The following is a 25342-nucleotide window of genomic DNA, read 5'->3' on the forward strand; positions in this document are numbered from 1 at the left end:
TAATTACGTAACAATGTTCACAAACTCCTTGCTTTATGGTTTAATAATGAGTCTTGTAGTAAAGTTGTTGTTCTATTAACGAGCTGAACTAAGTATACCTAGTCTTAGGAAGCGCAACGTTCACCGCATTTAATTAGACGCTTCCTAAAATACTACATTACTAATGGCTTTGTCTAGTGTTAAAGTCACTCGTTGCACAAGTTTATGTAATGTTAGTATCAAATTGGAAAAACTAGACAATTCCTGCGATTGCGCCCGTAATAATTTAGGTTTTCCAAAAATCCCGTGGCAATTCTTTGTTTTTCTTTTATTAGTTTTATTAAAACCCCATACCCGAGCGATTACGCACTGCACTTCCTTCATCAGAGTTCTCTCCATCTATCTCGGATGTGCCTCGCATTCAAATCGGACATATGACGTAAGTATCAAAAATGTCCATTGATTAGCTTAGATTGGGATCAGAGATCGGATTAGTGCGCACCTAATGCGTAAGCAATATCCGAGTTAGGTCCGTATTTTTATGCTCTTGGGTCGGATGAGTGCGTAACCACTGTTATTCGGTTTCTACACGGCATCGTATCGGAACACTCTGTGCCGGTAGGGCAGTCACTAGTCATGGCCGAAGCCTCTGACCCATTTTGCCTTCAGGGAGGTGAAAAATCCTCATGGGCATCCGTTATGATTTTCATCCTATATCATTTCAGGCATGCCCAACTTCATTGGATATGTTGCCCAACGCCCTACGAAACTAAAAACCTTCTCCCTTCCTCCACTCTATCTTTCAGGTATCTAACACCTTTCTACATTTGATCTGAAAGATGACTGTCTTTAGGCGTTATCTTGTTTCTGCCTTTCCTGATCGTTCTTAATTATTCTTATTTTCATTCATTGAGCCAAATTAGAAATACCTTAATTGACCTAGCCAGGAATTGAACCTTTGACCTCCCACTTATAAGATCTCAGCGCCTACCACTGCTCCAGGGAGGGATGTGACTTATAGAAGGGGTAACAGATCTCAGGAATGAGGAATACGACGCAGAATATTCTACAATAAGGGACACAGGGATAATGGGTGCTAGGTTTCTCCTCCAATAATGACACAGTAGCAAAGTTTCTAGTCTACCAGAGAGCTGGCAACTAAGTACGAGCTTAGGAAGCACCGCCTTTACCGTGAACTTTGTGAAATGTTGGGAAGTGTGATGGAATTCTATTTAATTAACAGTCTAGCTAGAATTGTCTCTCAATTTTACCTAAATGTCTGTGAAAGACTTAATTAAAATGTACTATAGAATAGATTATTATTTAATTAAAAGACCATCACTATAATATGAAAGTGATTCAAGAAACAGATAAATAAATATCGGTACGTTTATGAGTAGGTATTAATATTATAAAGAGGAAAGATTAATTGATAATTATTTTATTAATTGAAAAATTAAATGATGCGTTTACCATTAGAAAACTACTTTATTAAAAGTAACCTAGGCTTTACATTATGTTAGGTAGGTATATCAATTTTTATTTCATTAGGATCAGCTCAGTCAATCAGTCAGTTATAAATATTATAGCAGAGCGAAGCTGCAGCCGGAAAGTAATTGCCGAGTGGAGACCGCGAACAAGTAGGCCAGCGTAGTGTAGGACGCCTTCCAGCAAAATGGAACGACTCGGTATGTTATAAAGAGAGTGGTGGGAACGTGCTGAATGAGGATTGCTAAACAGCGGATGTGGTGGCGCTCCGCGGGGTGATTACGTAAAACGTTGCAGTAGCGACAGCAACGCGACACCAGTACCTAGCAATGCGACAGTTCACTTGCTGTCTCTCTTCTTCTTCTTCTTATTTTGCTTTGTGGCTATTGCTGTCTCTCTCTAGCCGGACTTTTGACAGCAATGATCGCGAGATTTACGCCTGTCGCAAGCCTGTCGCGAGATACGTATTCACCCCGCCGTTCTTTACAAAACGCCTATGCTGAGAAGTACTCATCATCTCTATGCAGGCACTGTAGATATAGAATCTTTAGTGCCTACATAGACAATACTATCTACACAGAACAGTTAAGTTTCTCCATACATACGAGTAAAAGGACGCATTACAAGTCTCGGAAAGTTTATTACAATACAGAGGCTTATATCATTTGTATCCCGTATACAATATTAGAACAACAGCAATTACGCGAGGTTAACCCCATAATGACCCATTTGTATGCAAATTCAACTATATTAAGATAATTTAATGGATCATATTTCTTCAGACGTAATCTCCGTAGCGTATTACGTTCTAGGTTAAGTGCCTTTGGACGACCAAGGCTTATACTTAACATGAGGAAATGGTTGCATTCTTTCTCTATTTGTTTTAGGATATATTGGTAATCGTGCGCTTCCATCTGAGGTGATCGCAACCCGCAATCAAAGTCGAAGGTAGGTAGAGAAGGTAGGTAGGTAGGAAAGAGGTAGGTACTTCAGCAAAAAGAAAATACATATCAGTAAAAGCCCTATTTACGCTTGATATCTTCAAAATAAAGAAAATGAACGACAATTTAATATGACAGGATCACCTCGGAGAACTCGTTAAAGTGTTCTACATTACTTTAGGTTAATGAAATTCCAGCCTATAAGATCTCTGAAGACAATCTGTTTATTCTATACGATACGGCAAATAAAATCGTACGATATTTAAAGAGCATCGGCATGTGATCTTTGACGTTTTGTCATAATTGACGGTGTGGCCATTTACGTTAATTTAATATAGATGAACTTTCACTATAATAATTATAAATACAACCTGTAAAAAATCTTCTCTTTAAATATAACTATTTTGTAACTTTTTAAATTTACAATAGCAAATTCATTATTAGCAATAATAAGCATAACTAGTTAGTAAATAATCGAACAGCAACAAGATGTTTTTTTTAAATTATTATTTATTAATTACATTAAGGTATTTTGTTAAAAATTGTATGGTATTTTTGACAAATAACAATTTAGGTACTGGTTACCAGATCACACATAGATTAATTATTTATTACTAGCTAATTTCGTTCGCGTGGAATTAAGTTTTAAAAATCCCGTGGGAACTCATTGATTTTTCGGGATAAAAAGTAACCTATGTCACTCTCCAGGTCATTATCTATACCCATGCAAAAAATCACGTCAGTACGTTGCACCGCTGCGACGTAATTGAAGGACAAACCAACAAACCAACAAACCAACACACTTTCGCATTTATAATAAATATAATAGGTATACTAGCTGACCCGGCGAACTTCGTACCGCCACAGTTGATTCTTTTTCAGGCAATTTTTTTAAATTTTTCTCTCCGTAAGAACCGTCCTCGTACTGTAAGGGTGGTAAATGGGGCGGAATAGAAATATACCCGGATACGGAATAATCTACCACCTTACAAAGATTAGAGGAAAAAAAAAATAATTTTACTTACTTGATCTATCTACCTAGTAAAGAATAGAAGCTAGCCGTCGACTCCCTTGTAATGTATATGAGGTGTTATAAATGAAATTTGCTAGATGTTAGGCAAAATTGTTTTTAATGTAACTTTTACCGGGGTCGCTTAATACATAGTGATGGCTAATAATGCTTAGTTATTCTAGCTTAATGCCAAGACTTAATTTAGATACATTAGAATGCCTTAGGTAGATAGTACATAAAATCTATGTTTTAAATTTAAGATGCCATTGGCATGGAATAGACAATGACACAGTAAAATTCATAAAATTGTTTCAAAATAAAAGCTCAGTAGTAAAGACAGGGTTCTTACTGTACACATACACTAAGAAGGTTCACTAAACTGTTCCAGGATACAAACATTTGCTTACTTGTAGGTGCGAAGACTGCAATGTAGCTGGACGGCATCGGCCAAGATCCAAAACTCAATTTAACTTGATTCTTCACAACCGAAATGTTTCCTTACAAAGATTTTCACCAAGTCTTATCCATAGAAATTAAGTTGCCAACGTGAATGTGCAAAAGAAATAAATACGGAAAACGAAAGCAAAAAAAACGGAAAACCGAAAACTAAAAACGGAAACGCAAACGGAAACCCTGCAACAAAGAAAAACAAGATTATAATTTGTGCTGTGTGAAAATTTCGACACGTGGAATTTTCCCGATCAAACACAACTCACCTATTGAACTCCTGGCCACCAATGGTTTTCAGGAGTCCACCCACAACCCATTATCCTCATTTATTTGGGAAGGTAAAATAGCTGGAACTGAAAGGGAAATCATGAAATTAGGATTTTCTCTAACCAAACCGCCATTTTGTCGAATCCACATTACTTGATTTTTCACTCACCATAATTGATGAAACATTGAAATACGTTAGGATGACTAAATTTATAACTATTGTATTTTCCCAGGCGAAGCCATGGGCGAAAAGGAGTGAGATTTTCCTGGAACGAAAAAATTCGTCTTCACATGTTGACTCCAGAAAAATTCTAAATCTCACCAATCGGTGTTGCCAGGCGCAACCCGAGTGTGGCCGCTCTCATTTAGTTTGATCATGAAGCCAATTCATTTTTGAATATTTGCGGAACCTAAGGATATATTATAAGAACCGTTTTGTTAATGACTTAACAATAAACAAATGATATTATGGTTTTATTTAATTATTTTGTTTTATTTTTACGACAATTGACAACGAAGCAAACGCCATCTATTGTGGCTCGAATGAACTCTGAACATCGACCCACGCGTAGTTCTGCACCTTGATGCTAGGTGGCACCAACATACTTTGAACAAAATTGATTTTTATTAAAAGCGAAACGCTAGTTAGTAGTTCAAAATTTACAACGTCACAATACTTCCCCTCCTACGAAAAGGTTCAACAGGTTGAACCACGCTGCCCTCAGCGTCATCCAACAACTACTAACAATTTGCCTGAAACAAACAAAAAAAAAAACACAGAAGTTACGCGTGAACGCACATCTACTACTAACAAGGAAAATTGTCTAACAAAATAAATATACTGAAAACAGTGTAAGGTTTTATACATTATACTTAACTACACAACCCTAACTTCTAAAAAGAATATATACAAAAAAACTTAATGGTGTCTAAGACACTTGAGTGGAAACATCTTGGCATCATTCTTCAGCTGACTGATAGAATGCGTCTAGGCCTACGGTGGTTCACTCTTTTAAACTACCATCTTAATATTTGTTACTCAACAAATACGGAAAAACTGGTTGTGAACGGGTCCATCTGATATGGCAACCGTTCTCTATCCCATTCGGAAAAATAAAACCGAATCAAAATCGGAATATGAGAAAAAAAACGAAATAACTCTCCTAGAAAATAGATCTCGGAACAGAATCGGAAAAATAACAGAAATGATCCATTATCTAGAAGGAAAACGAAAACAAAACACAAAACCCCCCCTTTTCGTTATCCCCAAAGTACGATATTTGCATTTTTACTTTCTCTACCGGTTGGTCTACCACAAGCATTCCAATCATCACATATTCATCCCTACATACATCCACTACATTCATCCTCAACTGAACCATGGTAATGTAACTGTTAATTCAGAACATCACTACACTCATACAAATTCCTAATTGAATATTGATAACTTAAATATTCAAACAGTTTAGACCAAACTAAGTAATGGCAAATATCTACTTCTTAATATCCTTAATATGCCAAGTGCCTATTGGGTGGTTGTCAGCTACTCTAACTAGTTCGTAAACCAAAGGTGACAAAACCTTGACAACCCTGCACTTTTCATACTTAGGTGCCAGCTTAGCTGCGAAAAAATTTGTAGCGTCGCTTTGTGGATAGGTCTTTTTCCACACTATGTCCCCAACAGAATAGCTTGCAGACCTACGCCTTAAGTTGTAATGCGTTGCATACTCTGCATGAGCCTGAAACAAATTTCTCCTAACCTGACCAAATATGTCCTCCAAAGTTCCAAACTTTCCTGCGTATTCCTCCCTTGGAATTCCGGCCTCGTACTCCTTATCCGTGTCCTTATAGAAGGAACCATTTAAAACCGGTTCTCTAGCGTGGACAAGGAAGAACGGGGAGAATCCAGTGGATTCATTAACCGCACTGTTTATGGCGAACTGGACCTTGTACAGGTTTTCGTCCCAGGACCTGTGGTTATCTTTCACAAAAGCGGCTACAGCAGTCATAACAACCTTATTGTACCTCTCAACAAGGTTAACTTGCGGAGTGTACAGTGGTGTGTAGTGTAATTTCGGAATATTATAACGCTTAATGAGATTACGGAATTCAGATCCTGTAAATTGGGACCCATTGTCCACAATCACAGTCTCTGGAACACTATGGTTCAAAAATACAAAATTCTCTAGCGCTTTAACAACAGCGGCACCTGTGGCACGCCGTAACGGAAACAACATTGTATATTTCGAAAAACAACACGTCACCACAAAAAGAAATGTAAATCCTGATTTAGACCTAGGCAAAGGTCCGACTAAATCAGCCGAAATGACCTGAAAAGGTCTCTCGCAGACTTTAGGCTTCCCTAGCAGACCTGGAGTGGCTGATGTCGTGTGTTTATACGCAGAGCAAGTATCACAATTCTTAACGTACTCAACCACGTCCTTATACATACCACGCCAAAAATATCTGAGGGATAATCTGCGATGAGTTTTGAACACACCAAAATGACCTGCAGTTGCATCTGCATGGTTTTGTTGCATAATTCTAAGGATGTCGTTCTTGTGGACTACCTCTTTCCAGTCGAACTCACTGAGAAGCTGGTATTTACATTTACTGTAACGATATAGTTTATCGTTCAAAATACTAAAATTCGGAAAATTTGCTGGATTGATTTTACAGCCATTAAATGTTTTGTCATACCAGTCATCTACCAAAACTTGTTGACTAGAGTTATCATTACGATCACCAACTACATCTACGTGTATGAGTCTCGACAAGGTATCCGGAACTACATTATCACAACCCTTCCTATGTTCGATAACAAAATTATACTGTGATAATCTACAACCCCATCTGGCGAGTCGTCCTGAGGGATTTTCTAAATTTAAGAACCACTTTAGGGATGCATGGTCTGTGATAATTGTGACTGGCTTGGAACCAAAATAAGCCTGAAATTTCTCCACTGCAAAAATCACAGCTAGAGCCTCGCGTTCCGTCGCGCTGTAATTCCTTTCGTTTTTATTTAGGCTCCTACTGACATACGCAATGGGATGATCGCAACCATCGGTTTCTTGCGTTAGCATACCGCCAACACCATATGCAGAAGCATCACAATGTATTTTGAATGGTTTTTCAAAATTCGGTACCGCAAGAACAGGTGCGGTTACCAACGCATTCTTCAATGTATTAAATGCTACCTCTGCCTGTTCGCTCCACTCAAATTTAGGTGCGTTCTTTCCTTTACTCGTTAGTCTATTGAGTGGTGCAGCGATGGTTGAAAAATTCCTAATAAAGCGCCTGTACCAAGAACAAGTGCCTAGGAAAATCTTTACCTCCTGTGCAGTTTTTGGGGTCGGAAAGTTCAAAACTGCGGCAACTTTTCCAGGATCTGTGCGTAAACCAAATTCATCCACTATATACCCTAAATATTTCAAAGAGTTTCTAAAAAAATTACATTTATCAAAATTTATGGATAGTTGAGCCATTTTTAGTTTATCCAGAACTCTGTTTAATAAAATTAAATGGGTTTCAAAATCAGCAGAACAAATAACAATATCATCTATATAACAAAATACTATTCCATTTTCAATATCACTACAAAAATTTTGATTAAATAACTGGTCCATTAACCTCTGCTGTCGTGCTGGTGCACCGCATAGGCCAAACGGCATGACTTTAAATTTGAATAACCCTCTACCAGGAACTGTAAAACTGGTTTTTTCCTGAGAGTCGTTAGCTAACGGAATTTGCCAGAAACTTGAACTTAAATCAATCGATGATAAAAACCTTGCCTCTTTCAAGCTATCTAGAATTTGTGGAATGTACGGTATTGAGTATGAATCCCCCTTTGTCACTGAATTTAATTTCCTGCAATCTAGGCAAAATCTCCAGTCTCCATTTGCCTTTTTCACTAAAATTGCTGGGTTATTCCAAGGGCTTTCACTCGGAGTAACTACGTCCATTTCCAGCATCCTATCTAACTCTTTACTTAAAGCTTCCTTCTTTTCGGGAGAAAGTGGATATTGTTTTATTTTTATTGGCAAGGCATCACCGGTGTCAATAACATGTTCAATTAATTTTGTTCTACCCAATCCAATTTTCGTTGAAGAAATATCTAAAAATTTATTTACTACAGACTGGGCTAATTCTTTCTGTTGAGATGATAAGTTTTCAAAAGAAGTGATGGTATGAATTTGTTTATTATCAATCGCACAAATATTGTAAAATTGAGAAGGTGCCTTAATTAATTCTAAATTATCAAAAATGCCAGGGGCTAACTGAAATGTTTTCCAAAAGTCACAGCCAAAAATAACATCCGCTATTATAGAGGGTACTACAAAAAATTTTATTATGTGAGTTACGGAATTATAAGTAATCGGAATAAACATATAACCCATGCAATCAAGTTTGTCTCCATTTGCCACTGAAAATGTGGTATCAATACTGCTATGCAATTTATAACCGAATCTCAAAAAAACCTTGTGCGCCTGGTTACCCAAAATTGACGCGCAAGCACCGGAATCTAGTAAACCTGTAATCTCAAAACCGTCAACAAAAACCTTTAAATATGGCCTAAAGTCTCGTTTATCCACTGAATACAGAACTGTGTCAGGTAAAAGGGATGTTTTGTTGTTAATGACCAAGTTCTTTACTTGTGTCTCTGCACAGTTCTTACTAATTAGTTTTTTGAATTTTTGTCCGGAGCGGGTTTACTAATCGCCTTTTTACTACAACTTGGACATGTCTTTACTGTAAAGTTCTGACGTCCACACGAAAAACATCTAATAAATTTCGGAACTGTCCTGCAAAATTTAAAGGAATGGTTACCCTTGCCGCACTTGTAACATAGTTGTTTATTTGTTTTCGAAAAATCAGTGCCTTTACTTGTATCAACCTTAGGTGCAGGTGTGACTGAAAGTGTGTTTATCTGTTTTGTCACTTGTTTGTAAGCAAACTCTGAACTTAAAGTTGCCTTACTGTTAGTAGGCTCAGAAAATAAGGCGGAACGCTGCCTCGCAGCCTCTAGTTTGCGACACTTTTCCTTCAACATTGCGACAGACTTAATGTCAACAAGAGCTAATTGTTCTGAGTAAAAAGGGCGAATATTATGTAATAAAATTTGTAACTTTTGTTCTTCGGAAAGTGGTGTTGACAACCTTGAAAACATGCAAAACATTATAGCGAAATAGATAGACACAGGTTCTTCAGAGCCTTGTGTTCTTGCTCGAATTTCACCTAGCAACCTGTAGTCATAATCTACTGCATCAAATTCCTCTAAAAATAAAGTTTTCAATTCTGACCAAGACGAAACTTGACATTTGTTGCCTCTGTACCATAACAATGCTCGGCCTGTAAAAAGATGAAATGCAGAAACAAATAATTTTCCATCTGAAACGCCATAAGATCTTTTATATTCCTCAACGCGTTCGATGAAACTGCGCGGATCACCCTGTCCGTTGAAATTTAACTTCCACTTGGCAACATTTTTATCACCAGTGCAGTCAACGGCGGTACTCTCGGAATCCAGTGATTCGTCGTGAGACGACTCATTGTCAGCATCTAATCTGGAAATCAAACTCTGCAACTTTGTATGTAATTCACTCTTCCTACTTATTAAGCTGAGTTCGGAACACTGTATTCTCAAAATTCTAAAGTACAAATGTGAAGCTAAAGCTTTAGACCTACAGAGGGCATGTCTATCTTTAGTGTCAGAACACTTTTTTAATAAATCTTCTAAGTCTTGAAGTTTTTTAGTAATAACCCCTAACTCACTTTCAGAAGAGAAATCCGTCTCTAAAATTGATTCAGAAGGAATTTCCTGAATTAATTGTTTTAACTGTTTCTTTAAACCTAGCACTGTAGGTGCTGGAGTTTCGGAACGAATGGATACCTCATAACACAATTCGTCCTTCAAAAGTGAATGAAACTGGGCAAAAGTCTGTTCCATTGTGTTAAGTCAAAACACATTTAACAAAATATCGAGCTTGTGTAACTGTCTATGTTTAGCCTTATACAAATTGGTTAAACACAAACACAAAAGAAGTTATTTACTATTAAATATACACAAGCAAAATACACAACAAAAACAATATTCTTAAGTCTATCCTAACCTATTTTATCAATTATGTTCCTATTCCAAAATATTGTTAATAATACAAGCACATATTATTACTATAGTAAACAAAATATAACAAAATAAAACTTCCCAAAATTGAATAAATGATTGTAAGGTGCAGTATCACCTTTATGAGTACACAGTGTGTTACAACCTTTACAATTACAAAAGTAAACAGGCAACAAAGTTGCAATGAACTCTGACTAGCATATTATCTTTCAAAAAAAAACAAAGAGATTGTGCAATGGTTTGATGGCTGTTACTTTACACTTTTAACACATAACCTAAAATACAACAAAATCTGTTTCTAAATGTCACTTTAAACTACCAGCATTCAATTAAACTTAACATGATTTGTGTGTGAAGTAGCTTTTATCATAACCTTAACACAGCTTTAAACAAAATTTCAACAAAATAATGAAGTATCAAGTCACTGAAAAAAAATTGTTCATAACTTCCTACTTGAACTTAATGTAATCTCTGAATATAGTTTATATATTTAGTTTCACAAGTTGTAACTCTTAGTATTTATAAATGTATGTGTGTAACTAGTTAACAGGACATAGCGTTTCAAAACTTTAATTATACTAAGTTACCGGAATTTTCAAACATAAGATGTACTTACTATTGAAAGCAATACCCAACAACAACTCAGTTAAGCAATGTTTATTACTAAACTGAAGGCAAACATTCACTTATACACCTCCAAGGTAAGTCAAATAACATAATTGAACGGCATAAGCACCATTTATAATATGTTAATTAAATAAGAAAAAACCAATGTTGGACTATACTCAGAAAATTACTTAACCTATCAGACAAAATTTCTAACTATTAGTTATTATTTAGTTAGTTAACCATAAAAAAAAAACAGCTTAGAGCTCTTTGCAATGTGTCACCACTTAGAAAATTGTACAATCAGCGGAGTACATTTCATAAAATTCACAAAATTTCTCAAAATATACTGAAATAACTATATAAAAAAAACGTTCGGGCGCCATTTGTAAGGGTGGTAAATTGGGCGGAATGGAAATATACCCGGATACGGAATAATCTACCACCTTACAAAGATTAGAGGAAAAAAAAAATTTTTACTTACTTGATCTATCTACCTAGTAAAGAATAGAAGCTAGCCGTCGACTCCCTTGTAATGTATATGAGGTGTTATAAATGAAATTTGCTAGATGTTAGGCAAAATTGTTTTTAATGTAACTTTTACCGGGGTCGCTTAATACATAGTGATGGCTAATAATGCTTAGTTATTCTAGCTTAATGCCAAGACTTAATTTAGATACATTAGAATGCCTTAGGTAGATAGTACATAAAATCTATGTTTTAAATTTAAGATGCCATTGGCATGGAATAGACAATGACACAGTAAAATTCATAAAATTGTTTCAAAATAAAAGCTCAGTAGTAAAGACAGGGTTCTTACTGTACACATACACTAAGAAGGTTCACTAAACTGTTCCAGGATACAAACATTTGCTTACTTGTAGGTGCGAAGACTGCAATGTAGCTGGACGGCATCGGCCAAGATCCAAAACTCAATTTAACTTGATTCTTCACAACCGAAATGTTTCCTTACAAAGATTTTCACCAAGTCTTATCCATAGAAATTAAGTTGCCAACGTGAATGTGCAAAAGAAATAAATACGGAAAACGAAAGCAAAAAAAACGGAAAACCGAAAACTAAAAACGGAAACGCAAACGGAAACCCTGCAACAAAGAAAAACAAGATTATAATTTGTGCTGTGTGAAAATTTCGACACGTGGAATTTTCCCGATCAAACACAACTCACCTATTGAACTCCTGGCCACCAATGGTTTTCAGGAGTCCACCCACAACCCATTATCCTCATTTATTTGGGAAGGTAAAATAGCTGGAACTGAAAGGGAAATCATGAAATTAGGATTTTCTCTAACCAAACCGCCATTTTGTCGAATCCACATTACTTGATTTTTCACTCACCATAATTGATGAAACATTGAAATACGTTAGGATGACTAAATTTATAACTATTGTATTTTCCCAGGCGAAGCCATGGGCGAAAAGGAGTGAGATTTTCCTGGAACGAAAAAATTCGTCTTCACATGTTGACTCCAGAAAAATTCTAAATCTCACCAATCGGTGTTGCCAGGCGCAACCCGAGTGTGGCCGCTCTCATTTAGTTTGATCATGAAGCCAATTCATTTTTGAATATTTGCGGAACCTAAGGATATATTATAAGAACCGTTTTGTTAATGACTTAACAATAAACAAATGATATTATGGTTTTATTTAATTATTTTGTTTTATTTTTACGACAATTGACAACGAAGCAAACGCCATCTATTGTGGCTCGAATGAACTCTGAACATCGACCCACGCGTAGTTCTGCACCTTGATGCTAGGTGGCACCAACATACTTTGAACAAAATTGATTTTTATTAAAAGCGAAACGCTAGTTAGTAGTTCAAAATTTACAACGTCACAGTACTTCAAGGAATATTATAAAAAAGAATTAGTGAAATCGGTTCAGCTGTTCTCGAGATTTGCGATCAGCAACACATTCAGCGATTCATTTTTATATAATATAGAGATATAATAAGGGTACTGATTATGGCATCGCGTCGAAGCCTATAAACGTCTTGAAACAAAAAATAAACAATCTCGGCCGATCTTCGTCCAGCCGAAGAAGTAATTACCGTGGCAAATGCATGAGATGCGGGCGTAAAAATTCAGCAGCTCAGTTCGGTGCTTTCTTCATACAAACGTAGGAGGGAAAATACAACAATATTCGATATTGTACGCACAAAACTAAGAATTATATCGATTTATCTCGTCATTATCTAGGTTCAATGATATCTAAAACATTGAAAAAAATATTGATTTAAAAGTTACGAGCCTCAAAAGATTCCTATTTTAACACTAAATCTATGACAACTTTGGGCGTAAATAAATAAGATTAGGGATATGAAAATTCTAAAACAATTTATCATTACACGTAGTTTATTTATTCATTAGTTGAAATAACTTTACTTTGCAAACCTAAATTCAGTAGTTTTTTCTCAAAAATACTTTTCCCAAACTACTGTTCAACCCTTTTCAAGCGCTAGATTTCGGCTAAAATCATCATGCTTCTCACCCCAAAACATTAGACACCGCGCGGGTGGCGGAGGGAAGGGCCAGCCCAGCGGCGCGCGGCTGCGCGTGTAATATTGTGGTTTCTATGACGACAACTGTTGTTATGTTTTCAAAAACAAAAGTCGTAATGATTTTATAAAATTAATTTTATTCGTTTATTAATTCAGTGGCTATGCAAATGTGTAGAAGATTGAGCAGAGCAGAGTCAATAAGTCCTTCAAATACTTATTGCATTTTGTACATTGACCTCTGGAATTTGAAATTTGGACACCAATTTTATTCATTGGTTTATTGACCTGACTTTGTTGTTGAGGTCCTAGTAGGGATATCTACTCGTGTGGTCCTAGTACAATAGGTAAGTAACTTTGTTTAGTTATTTATTTTATCTAATTTTAAAAAACCGGCAAGTGCGAGTTGCTCGCGCACCAAGGGTTCCGTACTCAGGTATTTTTTTGACATTTTGCTCCATAAATCAAAAACTACTATGCATAAAAATAAATAAAAATGTGTTTTAGAATACACAAGTAAAGCCCTTTCATATAATACCCCACTTGGTATACTTATTATACATTGAAAATTGAAAATACTAATTATTTTTTCATTAACACACTTTAATTTTTTTTGTAAGTTGTAATCACAAATCTATGGTTTTCGGATTTATTCCTTTACTTGTGCTCTAAGACCTACGTACCTACTAAATTTCATGATTCTGGGTCAACGGGAAGTATCCTATAGGTTTGTGTGACAGATACGACACAGACGGAGAGACGGAAAGACAGACAGACAACGAAGTGATCCTAAGGGTCCCTTTTTTCCTTATAAAGTACGGAACCCTAAAAAGGTACCTGTATATGTATAATAATATAGGTAGGTAGGTACCTACCTGGTGGTATTTCTTTATATTTTTAGGGTTCCGTACCTCAGAAGGAAAAAACGGAACCCTCTGTCTGTCTGTCCGTCAGTCCGTCCGTCCGTCCATGCGTCTGTCGGTCCGTCCATCGGTCCGTCTGCCCGTCCGTCTGTCCGTCTGTTCGTCTGTCCGTCTGTCTGTCTGTCCGTCTATCTGTCTGTCTGTCTGTCTGTCCGTCTTACAAATAAAGTACGCAACGCTTCGTACAAATAGTACTTTTTTATTTATTTACTAGCTGACGCCCGCGACTTCGTCCGCGTGGATGTAGGTTTTCAAAAGCCCGTGGGAACTCTTTTATTTTCTGGGATAAAAGAAGGCAGGTCATGCCTGTCGTAGAGGTGATGGCCGTTGGAGCCGGAAAGTTCTTGAGTGGAGACCGCGTAGGTATAAGTAAGCGTAGTGTGGGACGCCTTCCAGCACGATGGACCGACGATATACAGAGGCTGGCGGGAAGTGGCTGGGTGAGGAAGGCTGAGGACCGGGTGTGGTGGCGCTCTTTAGGGAAAGCCTATGTCCAACAGTGGACGACCGCAGGCTGATGATGATGGAAAAAATCACGTTGATCCGTTGCACCCCTCACACGTCCCTATCCGCCTTCTCCACTCCTGTCACGCTGGCGAATAAGTTTGGAATAGAACAGGATTTCGATGGAGTGCGTGGATTTTTGTGAACGGAGTTCAACCATGTAGTCGTGGTTTGGTACAATAGTAAATGGTACAATATTAATTCACCAACAACAGTTCCTAAAACCCATAGAATAGGAGTGCAGTACCCTGCAGCATCAGTATTGAAGAGTTGGAACTTAAAGTTCAATAATGGTATATATGTTTGGCATCTACAATATTATCTCACAATCAACAGTGGCTTAGGAGTGCAATACCCTGCATCATCAGGGTTGAAGAGTTGGGATATCGAGTTGAATTATGAAGTCGTTGCTTGGTACCTAAACCAGAGATAGTTTATTCTAAGCGTACCTTTAATATCAATTCAACATCAACTATTCCTAAAACAGCTGATTGAAATCCAAAAGTACAAAAGCTACCCGTCATTATTATGATGATGGTTGAGAAGTTGGAACTTGAAGTTTTAACATGTATGGTTTCTAACAAAAAATAATGAATGAAATCGGACTACGCGTTAATGAATTACAGCTCAGTATACATTTTAACTTTCAACCCCTCTCCTAAGGGAACCATGCTGAATTTCGGGATAAAAAGTATCCTATATTCTTCCTCATAGTATGACGTCAAATCGTACCAAGTTTCATTGGAATCCATTCAGTAGTTTCAGCGTGATGCGCGGCCGTGATACAGACAGACAGACAGACAGACAAAAATGAAAAAAATTCCAGTTTTGGGTTCAGTATCGATTATAGAGTGCCCTCGAAAAAAAAATTTCAAAATATCTTCAATGTACAGAATTTCACCTGTTACAGTTTTATTATAAGTAATAAAATAATAATAATAATATTGATTCAGATACAAGTTAGCCCTTGACTGCAATCTCACCTGGTGGTAGGTGACGATACAGTCTTGCTTACGACTATTTCGGATCGGAAATTCTTGGATTCAGGTTAAATGCAGTGCAAAAAGAGAGATCATTAGGATTCCGTACCTCAAAAGGAAAAGGAACCCTTATAGGATCAGTTTGTTGTCTGTCTGTCTGTCCGTCTTACAAACAAAGTACGCAACGCTTCGTACAAATAGTACTTTTTTATTTATTTATTCAGATACAAGTTAGCCCTTGACTGCAATCTCACCTGTTGACAGACATAGAAACGGCGAGACTAGTATATTTTAGTTACTTTCACAGCATTATGTCATATGGCATATTATTAGAAAAGAAAAAGAAAGAAAAGAAAAAAACGTTTATTTTTTAAAGCTGTACCACACATTACCAGTTACCAACTGGTTAGGTTATCCCAGCGCCTCTTATACTTGAGTAATAAAGTCAAAAAACCTCAAGTAGAAGAAGCGCCGGAATAAAGTATGTCATGTGTGGCACAACCCAAAAAAAAAGGTCTATCAACACTATATTTTACAAATCCAACAACTGACAATCGAAAAGAGTAATTTATTACCTATTTTGAACAAATCATTTGACTTTGACTTTTGATCCCGGAAAATCAAAGTTGCCACGGGATTTTTAAAAAACCTAAATCCACGCGGACGAAGTTGCGGGCATCATCTAGTGCATACTAAATAGTTTTTGATTTATCATGCAAAATGTCAAAAAATACTATTTACCTATTTATTTATTTTTATTTTTCACTAGCTGCCCCGGCGAGCTTCGTACCGCCTAACAGTCGATTCTTTTTCAGGAATTTTTAAAAAAATTTCTCTCCGTAAGAACCATATTCGTACTTCAAGGAATATTATAAAAAAAGAATTAGCGAAATCGGTTCAGCTGTTCTCGAGATTTGCGATCAGCAACACATTTAGCGATTCATTTTTATATGTACCGAAATTCTAGTTACATAGTAGTAATAAATTAAGTTACATTGTAAATGCTTATCTCTAAACAGAGATTTAGAGATAAACATTTTACTATTGTAGTACGGAAACCTCGGGGCGCGAGTCTGACTCGTACTTGGCCGGTCGGTCTGTCGGTCGGTCGGTCGATTTATTTTAGAATGCATCGTATCGACAGCTGGTGGTAGTAGTTTACATATATCCTACTAATATTATAAACTAGGTGAAGCTATGATAGCCTAGTGGTTAGGACGTCCGCCTTCTAAACGGAGGTCGGGGGGTTCGATCCCGGGCACGCACCTCTAACTTTTCGGAGTTATACGCGTTTTAATTAATTAAATATCACTTGCTTTAACGGTAAAGGAAAACATCGTGAGGAAACCTGCATGCCGAGTTCTCCATAATGTTCTCAAAGGTGTGTGAATTCTACCAATCCGCACATGGCCAGCGTGGTAGACTATGGCCAAAACCCTTCTCACTCTGAGAGGAGACCCGTGCTCTGTAGTGAGCCGGCGATGGGTTGATCATGATGATGATGAGGTGATGCCCGCGACTTCGTACGCGTGGAATTAGATTTTTAAAAATCCCGTGGAAACTCTTTGATTTTCCGGGATAAAAAGTAGCCTATGTCACTCTCCAGGTCAACCATACCCATGCAAAAAATCACTTCGATCCGTTGCTCTGTTGCGACGTGATTGAAGGACAAACCAACGAACCAACAAACAAACACACTTTCACATTTATAATAGGTGTAGTGATGTGTGTGTGTGTGGATGTTTGGATGTTTGTTACTCAATCACACAAAAACGGCTGAACGGTTTTGGATGAAATTGGGAATGGAGATAGATAAAAGTGTTAATTAGAATAGAATAGAATAGAATAGAATAGAATAGAATAGAATAGAATGTTTTTTTATTCATGTAAACTTTTTAAAAGTGCTTATGAATAGTCAGGTTTAATTTACCACTGGTTCGGAATGCCGTTCCTACCGAGAAGAACCAGCAAGAAACTCGGCGGTTGCTCTTTTTAATTTTTCAATTTACAATGTTATTATACCGTACTATACAAGCCATTGCACCCCCGTGCATTGCTGGAGCGAGTCAAATCCAAGCTTTTTTATCGTTTACATAGTCTGCGACTGTATAATATGCTTTTTTAGGAGCATACTTTTAACACATTTTTTAAACTTGTGTAAAGGCAAGTCTAAAATTGCTTGTGGAATTTTATTATAAAATATTACACTCATTCCCACAAATGACTTTCGCACCTTCCAGAGGCGGAGCGCAGGAGTAGCTAGCTTATTTTGTTTCTAGTTTGCCTATCATGGAGATCACTGATTTTTTGTAACTGTGAATGTTTTGTCGTACAAAAATTATATTATTGTAAATATATTGGGAAGCTACTGTAAGAATACCTATTTCCTTAAATATCTCTCGTAGGGAATCGCGCGGTTTTAAATTATAAATTGCACGTATTGGTATATAATTAAATTTAGGGTATACCCTAAATTAACACATAGGCTACTTTTTATCCCGGAAAATCAAAGAGTTCCCACGGGATTTTTAAAAACCTAATTCCACGCGGACGAAGTTGCGGGCATCAACTAGTAATAAAATATAATTTGGACTTATCCGAATTCCGAAAGTCAGGGTTGTCAAATCACACTTATATTATAAAGGCGAAATTTTGTATCTGCGTGTGTGTGTGTATAGGTTTGTTACCCTTTCACGCAAAAAGTACAAGACGGATTTGGCTGAAATTTGAAATAGTGATCGCTTTTGAAAGAGTTCTCGTGGGATTAAAAAACCACTATATCCTCGCGGACGAAGTCGCGTGTATCATCTAGTTACAAATATAAGTATGTAGGTCATATTGTGTGCTTAGACAATTATACTATATATAGCTCAATTACCACTGACTGACTCATTGACATAATTGTTCTCCTAGAAAGAGACAGAAAATGATATAATTATGTATGGGAGATATGTTCAGGAGTGGGATTCGACTAGGGAAAAATTATGACATTTCAGAAAAACAAGATGGCGGCCGACCTGACTTTTGTAACTTTTTTGTTTTCCAACCGATTTTGTTACAACTTGCAACAATTGAAGATATTAGCAAACGATTTTTAGAAAAAGTGTAAAAAATTGAAAAAACAAGATGGCGGCCGAGATTTTCAAAAAATTTCCTCCTGTAAAATTTTGTATTAAACTTTTTTTTTCACATATGGTTTCATATAGAAGACAAAGATTCCTTTAGGGCAACATATGGAGGGAGCTGATGATTGAGGATTTCGGAGACGGGTGAAGGGCACGCTCAAGGTATCGAAGATAGGTGGGAGGTGCTCGACCAAATGTCATTCGAAACTTCATCCAATTGCCAAAAATTTGAAAAAAAATTTAGAATTGTGAAAAAAAGATGGCCGCCATACAAATTTCATCGGCGTCCATCTCGGAGGGTATGAAAGATGGAAGAGTGGTTTCTTGGCAAGAGATGATCAGGGTCCGAAGGTCTACTCGATGGATGGAAAAAAAATTCAAAATGGCGGATTTTTTTTTTTCATACAAAATTTTTTATTATTCAAAATGGCCATTATAGACCTCGAGAGCTGCTTTAGCAGCTCGAGCAGCGAGCAAAATACTAGTTATACTATATATAGCTCAATTACCACTCACTCACTGATTGACATAATTGTTCTCCTAGAAAGAGATAGAAAATGATATAATAATGTATGGGAGATATGTTCAGAAGTGGGATTCGACTAGGGAAAAATTATGACATTTTAGAAAAACAAGATGGCGGCCGACCTGACTTTTGTAACTTTTTTGTTTTCCAACCGATTTTGTTACAACTTGCAACAATTGAAGATATTAGTAAACAATTTTTAGAAAAAGTGAAAAAAATTGGAAAAACAAGATGGCGGCCGAGATTTTCAAAAAATTTCCTCCTGTAAAATTTTGTATGAAACTTTTTTTTTTCAATCACGGTTTTATATAGAAGACAAAGATTCCTTTAGGGCAACATATGGAGGGAGCTGATGATTGAGGATTTCAGAGACGGGTGAAGGGCACGCTCGAGGTATCGAAGATAGGTGGGAGGTGCTCGACCAAATGTCATTCGAAACCTCATCCAATTGCCAAAAATTTGATTTTTTTTTTAAAATTCCGAAAAAAAGATGGCCGCCATACAAATTTCATCGGCGTCCATCTCGGAGGGTATGACAGATGGAAGAGTGGTTTCTTGGCAAGAGATGATCAGGATCCGAAGGTCTACTCGATGGATGGAAAAAAAATTCAAAATGGCGGAATTTTTTTTTTCATACAAAAATTTTTATTATTCAAAATGGCCATTATAGACCTCGAGAGCTGCTTTAGCAGCTCGAGCAGCGAGCAAAATACTAGTTATTATACTATATATAGCTCAATTACCACTCACTCACTGATTGACATAATTGTTCTCCTAGAAAGAGACAGAAAATGATATAATAATGTATGGGAGATATGTTCAGAAGTGGGATTCGAGTAGGGAAAAATTATGACATTTCAGAAAAACAAGATGGCGGCCGACCTGACTTTTGTAACTTTTTTGTTTTCCAACCGATTTTGTTACAACTTGCAACAATTGAAGATATTAGTAAACGGTTTTTAGAAAAAAGTGAAAAAAATTTGAAAAACAAGATGGCGGCCGAGATTTTCAAAAAATTCCCTCCTGTAAAATTTTGTATGAAACTTTTTTTTTTCACTTGTGGTTTCATATAGAAGACAAAGATTCCTTTAGGGCAACATATGGAGGGAGCTGATGATTGAGGATTTCGGAGACGGGTGAAGGGCACGCTTGAGGTATCGAAGATAGGTGGGAGGTGCTCGACCAAATGTCATTCGAAACCTCATCCAATTGCCAAAAATTTGAATTTTTTTTTAAAATTCCGAAAAAAAGATGGCCGCCATACAAATTTCATCCGCGTCCATCTCGGAGGGTATGAAAGATGGAAGAGTGGTTTCTTGGCAAGAGATGATCAGGATCCGAAGGTCTACTCGATGGATTGAAAAAAAATTCAAAATGGCGGAATTTATTTTTTCATACAAAAAATTTTATTATTCAAAATGGCCATTATAGACCTCGAGAGCTGCTTTAGCAGCTCGAGCAGCGAGCAAAATACTAGTTATACTATATATAGCTCAATTACCACTCACTCACTCACTCACTCACTCACTCATTGACATAATTGTTCTCCTAGAAAGAGATAGAAAATGATATAATAATGTATGGGAGATATGTTCAGAAGTGGGATTCGAGTAGGGAAAAATTATGACATTTCAGAAAAACAAGATGGCGGCCGACCTGACTTTTGTAACTTTTTTGTTTTCCAACCGATTTTGTTACAACTTGCAACTATTGAAGATATTAGTAAACAATTTTAAGAAAAAGTGTAAAAAATTGGAAAAACAAGATGGCGGCCGAGATTTTCAAAAAATTTCCTCCTGTAAAATTTTGTATGAAACTTTTTTTTTTCACTAATACTTTCGTACAGAAGACAAAGATTCCTTTAGGGCAACATATGGAGGGAGCTGATGATTGAGGATTTCGGAGACGGGTGAAGGGCACGCTCAAGGTATTGAAGATAGGTGGGAGGTGCTCGACCAAATGTCATTCGAAACCTCATCCAATTGCCAAAAATTTGAATTTTTTTTTTAAATTGTGAAAAAAAGATGGCTGCCATACAAATTTCATCGGCGTCCATCTCGGAGGGTATGACAGATGGAAGAGTGGTTTCTTGGCAAGAGATGATCAGGATCCGAAGGTCTACTCGATGGGTGGAAAAAAATTCAAAATGGCGGAATTTATTTTTTCATACAAAATTTAAAACTTTTTTTATTTATTCAAAATGGCCATTATAGACCTCGAGAGCTGCTTTAGCAGCTCGAGCAGCGAGCAAAATACTAGTTATACTATATATAGCTCAATTACCACTCACTCACTCACTGACTCACTCATTGACATAATTGTTCTCCTAGAAAGAGACAGAAAATGATATAATAATGTATGGGAGATATGTTCAGGAGTGGGATTTGACTAGGGAAAAAATTATGACATTTCAGAAAAACAAGATGGCGGCCGACCTGACTTTTGTAACTTTTTTGTTTTCCAACCGATTTTGTTTAAACTTGCAGTTATTTTAGATATTAGCAAACGATTTTTAGAAAAAGTGAAAAAAATTGGAAAAACAAAATGGCGGCCGAGATTTTCAAAAAAATTTCTCCTGTAAAATTTTGTATGAAACTTTTTTTTTTCACTTGTGGATTCATATAGAAGATAAAGATTCCTTTAGGGCAACAGATGGAGGGAGCTGATGATTGAGGATTTCGGAGACGGGTGAAGGGCACGCTCGAGGTATTGAAGATAGGTGGGAGGTGCTCGACCAAATGTCATTCGAAACCTCATCCAATTGCCAAAAATTTGATTTTTTTTTTAAAATTGTAAAAAAAAGATGGCTGCCATACAAATTTCATCGGCGTCCATCTCGGAGGGTATGACAGATGGAAGAGTGGTTTCTTGGCAAAAGATGATCAGGATCCAAAGGTCTATTTGATGACTTGAAAAAAAATTCAAAATGGCGGATTTTTTTTTTTCCGCTGACTCACTCATTGACATAATTGTTCTCCTAGAAAGAGACAGAAAATGATATAATTACGTATGGGAGATATGTTCAGGAGTGGGATTCGAGTAGGGAAAAATTATGAGATTTCAGAAAAACAAGATGGCGGCCGACATGACTTTTGTAACTTTTTTGTTTTCCAACCGATTTCGTTTAAATTTGCAGTTATTGCAGATATTAGTAAACGATTTTTAGAAAAAGTGAAAAAAATTGGAAAAACAAGATGGCGGCCGAGATTTTCAAAAAATTCCCTCCTGTAAAATTTTGTATGAAACTTTTTTTTTTCACTTACGGTTTCATATAGAAGACAAAGATTTCTTTAGGGGAACACATGGAGGGAGCTGATGATTGAGGATTTCGGAGGCGGGTGAAGGGCACGCTCGAGGTATTGAAGATAGGTGGGAGGTGCTCGACCAAATGTCATTCGAAACCTCATCCAATTGCCAAAAATTTTAAAAAAAATTCAAAATTGTGGAAAAAAGATGGCCGCCATACAAATTTCGTTGGCGTCCATCTCGGAGGGTATGAAAGATGGAAGAGTGGTTTCTTGGCAAGAGATGATCAGGATCCGAAGGTCTACTCGATGGATTGAAAAAAAATTCAAAATGGCGGAATTTATTTTTTCATACAAAATTTAAAACTTTTTTTATTTATTCAAAATGGCCATTATAGACCTCGAGAGCTGCTTTAGCAGCTCGAGCAGCGAGCAAAATACTAGTATTATACTATATATATATAGCTCAATTACCACTCACTGACTCACTGACTCACTGATTGACATAATTGTTCTCCTAGAAAGAGATAGAAAATGATATAATAATGTATGGGAGATATGTTCAGAAGTGGGATTCGAGTAGGGAAAAAATTATGACATTTCAGAAAAACAAGATGGCGGCCGACCTGACTTTTGTAACTTTTTTGTTTTCCAACCGATTTTGTTACAACTTGCAACAATTGAAGATATTAGCAAACGATTTTTAGAAAAAGTGTAAAAAATTGAAAAAACAAGATGGCGGCCGAGATTATCAAAAAATTTCCTCCTGTAAAATTTTGTATGAAACTTTTTTTTTTCACTTATGGTTTCATATAGAAGACAAAGATTCTTTTAGGGTAACATATGGAGGGAGCTGATGATTGAGGATTTCGGAGACGGGTGAAGGGCACGCTTTAGGTATCGAAGATAGGTGGGAGGTGCTCGACCAAATGTCATTCGAAACCTCATCCAATTGCCAAAAATTGGAAAAAAAAATTTAAAATTCCGAAAAAAAGATGGCCGCCATACAAATTTCATCGGCGTCCATCTCGGAGGGTATGACAGATGGAAGAGTGGTTTCTTGGCAAGAGATGATCAGGGTCCGAAGGTCTACTCGTTGGATGGAAAAAAAATTCAAAATGGCGGAATTTATTTTTTCATACAAAATTTTTTATTATTCAAAATGGCCATTATAGACCTCGAGAGCTGCTTTAGCAGCTCGAGCAGCGAGCAAAATACTAGTTTAATTATATACTTTATAGGGTATTAAATGAAAACCGTGTATGATTCAGGAAAAACACTGTATTATTTGTAAACTTAGACTAAACAATTATTGTTTCGCGCATGCGTACGCGCGGGGACCGGGGACGAACTAAACTGCAGGACCGCGCGTCAGAGGGGTCCTGCAGGAGGGGAAACATGTTATTCTAAAAATAGCCGCCCGGCACGCCGCGTGCACGAGGTGCGGGGAAGGGGACACTACAGTGGTCGCTATATCCTCCCCCTACAAGCCAGCAGAAGGCGCTGGAGCTGGCTTGGCACTCATGTTTTTTTCGGAGTCTACCCCTTTTCCGATTACTTATAATGGCACCACCAAGTCCTACGTACGGGGTTAGAAGGCTGGCATGGTACTTACCATGGGGTATGTTCTCCCCATCCACTACCTCATACGTGTTAAGGGAAACGATCCTACTAACCCTATACGGACCTTCCCATTGAGGGACAAACTTTGACGTCAATCCTTGCGTCGATTGACTTAGACTATGACTTTCTATCATGACGAGGTCCCCTACTTTATGGACTGCCCTTAGAAGGCGGGCTTTGTCCGCAGCTTCCTTAGTAAGATGTTGTTGTCGTTCGACTCTTACGATCTCCTGCTTAGCGGGTGTTCCCCCGTAAGGCAGCGTAGAAATGGGCGCGGAATCAATCCTAGGCATGCTAAAAGGCGTCGGCCCTCCCCCTACACTAAAGATGCCTTCCTTCTTTTCTAGTGGCACCGCCAATTTTCCTTTATCGGCTGGTGACACGAGTACGCCCTCGCTGAGACCAACTGCCGCACTAACCACAGCGTGGTTAGTGTTTTCATATTGTAGTTCGAAAAATCCCGTAGAATGTAAAGAGAAACGATTGTTCCCAAAATCAAGCACCATGCCAGCGTCCTTAATAAAGTTCATCCCTAATAAGGAGTCTATAGCGCCAGGCAAGACCATAAAAAGAGTCGTAATCTCCCTTTCCTGCACCTTTACATTCACTAAGGCCGTCTCTACAATCTGTATACGTTGACTTCCGTCAGCAAAACGCAATTCAGTTTCTACACTATTAAACACTTGGCCATTTGACCTTAAATGCTTTGTTAAGCTAACACTAGCCACTGATTGTTTGGCACCGGTATCAAGCAATGCCGTACCTACAGATCCAAACACTTCGATTTTTAATAATGGGCGCACACGCGGGTTTAACACGGCTCCATCCACGGACACGGATTGAAACGCTGTCGGTGATGGGAGCGTAGCGTTCTTCTCTCTGCACGTCTGGCAATTTGACCTTATAACCCCGGGCGCACCGCATCCAAAACAAGTTATGGACGGGCGCAGCTCCGACGGTGTTATGACAGGTTCACTCTTCACTGGAGTTGAAGTGGTCTTATCCTTGAGTCTGCGGCAGTCATCCTTG

Source organism: Maniola hyperantus, chromosome 11, assembly GCF_902806685.2.
Source record: "Maniola hyperantus chromosome 11, iAphHyp1.2, whole genome shotgun sequence".
NCBI lineage: Eukaryota > Metazoa > Arthropoda > Insecta > Lepidoptera > Nymphalidae > Maniola > Maniola hyperantus.